Source organism: Citrus sinensis, chromosome 9 (genome assembly GCF_022201045.2).
Source record: "Citrus sinensis cultivar Valencia sweet orange chromosome 9, DVS_A1.0, whole genome shotgun sequence".
NCBI classification, from domain to species: domain Eukaryota; kingdom Viridiplantae; phylum Streptophyta; class Magnoliopsida; order Sapindales; family Rutaceae; genus Citrus; species Citrus sinensis.
Window position 1 is genome coordinate 28,345,777 of NC_068564.1, and position 6,198 is coordinate 28,351,974.

Consider the following 6,198-nt stretch of genomic DNA (forward strand, 5'->3'; position numbering starts at 1 on the left):
CATGTAAATCTAGCTCAAATTAGTCAGCTTTCATCTTCCGAACCTTTGGTTTTGCTTTCTTGTTAAAATGGCACTCCAGTACCACCAGTTACAGCTGGATATTGGGCGTTGGTATTAAGACTAACACATATCAATCTAAGACATTTCATAAAAATAATTAGTATTCTGTTTCTCTGTAGCATGAACATAAAAGGAGGATATGATTTCTAACATTAAAAAAGAATTAAAAATGAACTTCAACTCATTTTATGTGCTACATACTACTTGCTGCAGGAAGTTGCATTAAGTATTATTTAATTTCTGCTATAGCTCTAGCAGAATAAGCCCAAGCTTTGACAAATAACAATGACGGAAGATGATTTTAGGGATAAGCTTTCAACCTTATATAGATTAGTCTTTGCTGAAACCTGAGCCATAATCTCACATAATAACTCTCTGCAATAAATGATTGAAAACAAAATACCTTTCTATGGTTCTGCTCATGCAGCCACTCTGAAGCACTCCTCTTTTACAAAAGTTATTCTTTAGTTTCTTATGCAATAGATGAAGGATGGTGTGGAATAGGAATCATACACAAATCTTGTTTTCTTCTTACTGTTGCGCCAAAGGCCTCAGTCATGTCCAAATCCTCATGCTTCATTCCATTTGGTAGTTTCCATTCGAAATGGTATAATAACATCGCGAGTGTAAGCTCCACGCTGGCCAGACCAAATGACGTTCCAGGGCAGATCCTCCTACCAGCACCAAATGGGATGTACGCAAAATTAGTCCCTTTGTAGTCAACAGAATAATCGAGGAACCTCTCTGGAATAAAGCTCTCAGGTTCGGTCCAGTACTTGGGATCTCTTCCAATCGACCATGCATTAACAATGACTTTAGCTTTCACAGGTATGTCAAATCCATTAATCTTACATCACTCTCCACATTCTCTTGGCAATAACAAAGGACCAGGAGGATGTAGTCTCAATGTCTCTTTAACAACTAGCTTCATGTACATCATTTCTTTAATGCCCGTTTCGTCGACTTTCCCCCTTCTATTAAACACTTCCCTCGCCTCAGCTTCTGCTTTTTTTATAACTCTTGGATTTTTTATCATTTCACACATTGCCCAATCCACAGTGGTGGCAGATGTTTCACTCCCAGCACCAAAAATGTCCTGAAACGGTGTTTATGTAAATGAGTTTTCGCAGACAGTTATATGGTCTCATTCATCCTATCACATAACACTAGGCTAACATTAAAAGAAACAACATAACGGAAAAAAAAATTGAATTGATGATATTAAATGTATGGTTACTCACAGAGATTACTGCTTTGATGTTGTCTGTAGTCAAGGAAGAACCATAATTTCCGAGCCCTTGAATTTTCAACAGAACATCAACCAGATCTTCATCATCACCAATCTTGCAATTCTTCAATGTTTCCTTGCGCTTCTTATGTTCATTGATAATGTTTTCAACTATTCTGTCAGCTTCTTGATGCAGTTTCTCCACCTGAGACTTGTTTCCAGTAAGCCACTGAACCAATCCAATGGAAGGAAAAATATCTGCAATATTAAAACCTGAGATCACTTTTGTTGTTTCCTCTATAACTGAGACAAATGCTTCTTGGTCTCTGGATCTGTATCCAAAGGCCGCCCTTGAAGTGATACCGTACATTAATGAGTAAACGTTCTCAGTTAAGTTAACAACGGATCCAGCTTTTGAAGAAATCCAATTAATGAGATCAGATACCTCTGCTTCTCTTACTGATTGGAAAGATTGGACTCTTTTGGCGCTCAAAATCTCATACACACAGATTTTTCGCAGTTGTTTCCAAGAATCACTATATGGTGATAAAATTATATCACAATAATTATAAGACATGATTTGTGCTGCAGGAAAATGAGGCCTGGATGCAAAGATAACATCATGGGTTTTCATAACTTCATTGGCAACTTCAGGGGAAGATACAATAACGGTTGGAACTTGCCCGAGTTGTAGAAGCATAAGTGGTCCGTATTTCTTGGACAGGTCCCTTAGTCCATGATGGGGGAGGGAGCCAGCCAGCTGGTGCAAATTTCCTATTACAGGTAATTTCCATGGTCCTGGTGGTAGATTTGAGATTCTGTTATTGGTTTCTGATTTCTTCTCTAGTTTCAGCAAAGTGAAGGCAGAGAGAAGAATAGCTAGAAGGATCAGCAAGGAGGAGGACAACCCTAGAAGCTCCATGTGTAATGAACAGGACAATGGGGATAGAATTTTAACTAGTCCGTTGTTGTATCCGCGTTGTGGATCTTTTGTGGTACGTCTTTCATCCAAAATATCTTCAATTAGTGCACACATTGAAAATGTGAAGGATGATGATTGGTTGCCTTACCTGTGTCCTACTTTGACATTTCCACAATAATACGGCTAAATATTGGTAATATGGGAAGTACAAATAATTAAATGATAAACGGGCTAAGGTGTGCCGAACAGTCATGCAAATCAAGTGATTATTGCCCAATATATACAGTGACGAGGACATTGTGGCGAGCTTTTCTGGCGGCGCCGCCGATGATGCAATAATTATTGAAATACCCAAAGTGACTTCAATTACAGACAATTTCATTTTGCTTTATATTAAATTGAATTTACATTGTGGTGAGCTTTTTCTATTTTGACAATTCAATATAAAGCAAAGTGAAATGTCTTAGATTAGATGCGGGTGCCTTGCTTTATATGTGGCTAACTAGTAAATTAGATTAAATTTAATAGGGGTATTTTTATTAAATTAAATTAGATTAAATTGTCTGAAATGATATGTGCAGAGTGAGTAATCTAAGACATTTCGCCGCAACCGATTAAATTTAATCTAATTTAAAAGTTAGCCACATATAAAGCAAGGCACCCGCATTTAATCTAATTTTTCGTAGGTGATTTAATAAAACAAGTTATTATGATTGATTAAAATATACATATTTATATATATAATATTATAATTAGTTGAAATATATATATAGCAGTGAGTAAAAGGAAAAGGAGCACCAAAATTTTTTCCTTCACCAAATATTTCTTTTCTAATTATGGGCTCGGATCATTGTTAACCGATGCCATATATTGGAAGTAGTGCTTCTATCACACCACTAACTTCCTTAAGAAACCAAACTTATCTTCTTGCTGCAACTCATAGAATAAATTTTATAAGTGTGAGCTATTCGAACTCTCCAAAATGCTCATTAGACCCATTCTTTAATTTAATTTTTTATTACTAAAAAAGCCCTAAAGTATATATTATTATAGCCGAAACAAATATTTTTACAAAAACAAATTGCCTGCTGCTCCACCTTTAACTTGTCAATGCCCCATCGAAAAGGGGATAGGAAAAGAAGAAAGAAAACAAAAGAGGAAGAAGAAAAAGAATAAAGAAAGAAGAAAAAAGAGAAAGAAGAAAGAAGAAAAAGAAGAAGAAACAAAAGACGAAGTGATGGGCTGCGTAAAGAAAAAAAATAAAATAATAAAATGCACAGTAGCTGAATTTTAGCTAAATAAGGAGGGGCATTTTCCTCATTTTGTGCATTGAGTTCTTCAGTTCTTTTTCTTTATTTAGAGAGTGATTTTAAGAGTTTAGTGATTTGAGAATTTGGGTGTATTGAGATTTTGGGTAGTGAGTTAAAATACTACAATATTTGTAACTCTTTTTCACTAATAAAATATTTTTCTTTTGTTTTCGCCCATGGACGTAGGCTAAAAGCCGAACCACGTAATTTCTTGTGTCCCTTTGTGATTTTGTGTCTTATTATTTCTCAATTTTACTTTAGTTGCATGTCTGCTACACCCATCAATTTATTAACAGTGGTATCAGAGCTATTGGTTGAATTTTTTGAGTTGGGTACTATTCACGTAAGGGGTACTGTTCACGTATACGGTATTGTTCACGCATATGATACTATTCATGTATACGATATTGTTCACGCATACGGCACTGTTTAAATAAACTGTACTGTTCACGAGAAACGGTGGGAGCGATCTAAGAATTTTGTGGTGCAAAGCAGGGAATAGTGGTGTGAGTAGAGCAACTGTGTGATTTTGTATATGTTTAGGAAAGTTCTGTCAGAAAAGCGATAAGAACCTAAGGAGTCTGGGTTTTAAGTGGGACCATTGTGACCCCTCTAGTCTTTCCTATGAACTTTTCTGGTGTGCATTCTCATACACACTCACAACTATTCACGGTGGTACATTAGCTTGTGTGTGGTATTTATCAATAAAATAGCGGCGGAGTATGAAATTGAGAAGTTCAATGGGAACAATTTCTCGTTATGGAAAATGAAGATGCGGGCAATCCTAAGAAAAAATAATTGCTTAACAGCTATTGGAGAAAGACCCATGGAGATAACTGATTATGACAAGTGGAATGAGATGGACGGCAATGCCATTGCTGATCTACACCTGGCACTTTCAGACGGGGTATTATCCAGTGTGGAGGAGAAAAAGACAGCGAAGGAAATATGAGATACTCTCACAAAATTGTACGAGGCCAAGTCACTACACAACAAAATCTTCTTGAAGAGAAAACTTTATACTCTTCAAATGACGGAATCTACAATGGTGACTGACCATATCAACACCTTGAAAACTCTATTTTCACAACTTACAATGTTGGGTCATAAAATAGAGCAAAATGAACGTGTAGAGCTTTTACTTCAAAGTCTACCAGATTCGTATGATCAACTCATCATCAACCTGACGAACAACAATCCAGTGGACGGTCTAGTTTTCGACGATGTTGCAGCCTCCGTATTAAATGAGGAGAGCAGGCAGAAAAATAAAGAAAACAGACAAGCAAGTTTGTAGCAAGCGGAGGCGCTATTGGTGACGAAAGAGAGATCAACGAAACGTGGCCCCAGTGGGAGTCACAATCATGGTAGATCAAAATCCAGAAGTAAGAAGAATGTCAAGTGCTACAACTGTGGCAAGAAAGGGCATGTCAAGAAAGAGTGTTGGAACAACCAAAACAGAAGAGAAGACAAAGAACTTGAGTCATCAAATGCTCAGGGTTGTGTAGCAAGTACTTTGAATGATGGCGAGATTCTCTACAATGAGGCAACAACTATTTCAGAAGGCAGAAAACTGCTATCTGACGTCTGGCTCATAGACTCAGGAGTTACTGGCACATGACCTCTCGGAGAGAATGGTTCCACACATATGAACCTATCTCAGGAGGATATGCATATATGGGAGATGATCATGCCTTGGAGATCGTTGGTATTTGTACCATCAAAATCAAAATGTTTGATGGTACAATTCGCACAATTGAGGAGGTACGACATGTCGAAAGCCTGAAAAAAAATCTATTGTCCTTGGGACAAATAGATAGCCATGGGTGCAAAACTCATATTGAAAATGGGATTATTAAGATTACTAGAGGCGCCCTTGTATTAATGAATGTAGAAAAGATCGGTGCTAATCTATTCATGCTTAAAGCAGAAACACTACAGGAAGCTAATGTGTGTGTGGCGTCAAATGGAGAAGAATCAACGATGATGTGGCATCTTAAACTTGGCCACATGTCGGAACAAGGTTTGAAGATTCTCTCTGAGCGAAAATTGCTTCCAGGGCTCAAATCGGTAAGCTTACCATTTTACGAGCATTGTGTTACAAGTAAGCAGTATAGATTAAAGTTTAATAGATCTATTACTAGAAATAAATGCATTTTAGACTTAATTCATTCTGATGTTTGGGAATCGTCGGATATGTCCACTTAAGGTGTAAAGTACATGGTGACTTTCATTGATGATTATTCTAGGAAATATTGGGTGTATCCAATTAAGAAAAAGTCAGATGTATTTCCAGTGTTTAAAGAATACAAAGCGCGGGTGGAACTTGAATATGGCAAAAGGATCAAGTGCTTAAAGACAGATAATTGTGGAGAGTATACAGACGGCAAGTTTCTTACTTTCTGTAAGCAAGAAGGTATTCAGAGGTAGTTCATAGTGGCATACACTCCTCAACAAAATGGAGTGGCAGGGCGGATGAAGAGGACTCTTACAGAACGAATAAGAGCTATGTTGAGGACTGCTGGTCTACTCAATTCATTCTGGGCAGAAGCAGCTAAAACTACCTGTTATATAGTAAATCGGTCGCCATCCACAGCAATTAGGCTAAAGACAACGATGGAGATGTGGACTGAAAAGCCAGTTGATTACTCCTACCTACATGCATTTGGATGTCATGTGTA

General features: G+C 37.3%; 1 pseudogene; it reads right to left on the bottom strand.

Annotated features, from left to right (window-relative positions):
- Window positions 1-268: 268 nt before the first annotated feature.
- Window positions 269-2,262, bottom strand: LOC102616574 (cytochrome P450 71D11-like; annotated as a pseudogene).
- Window positions 2,263-6,198: the final 3,936 nt, after the last annotated feature.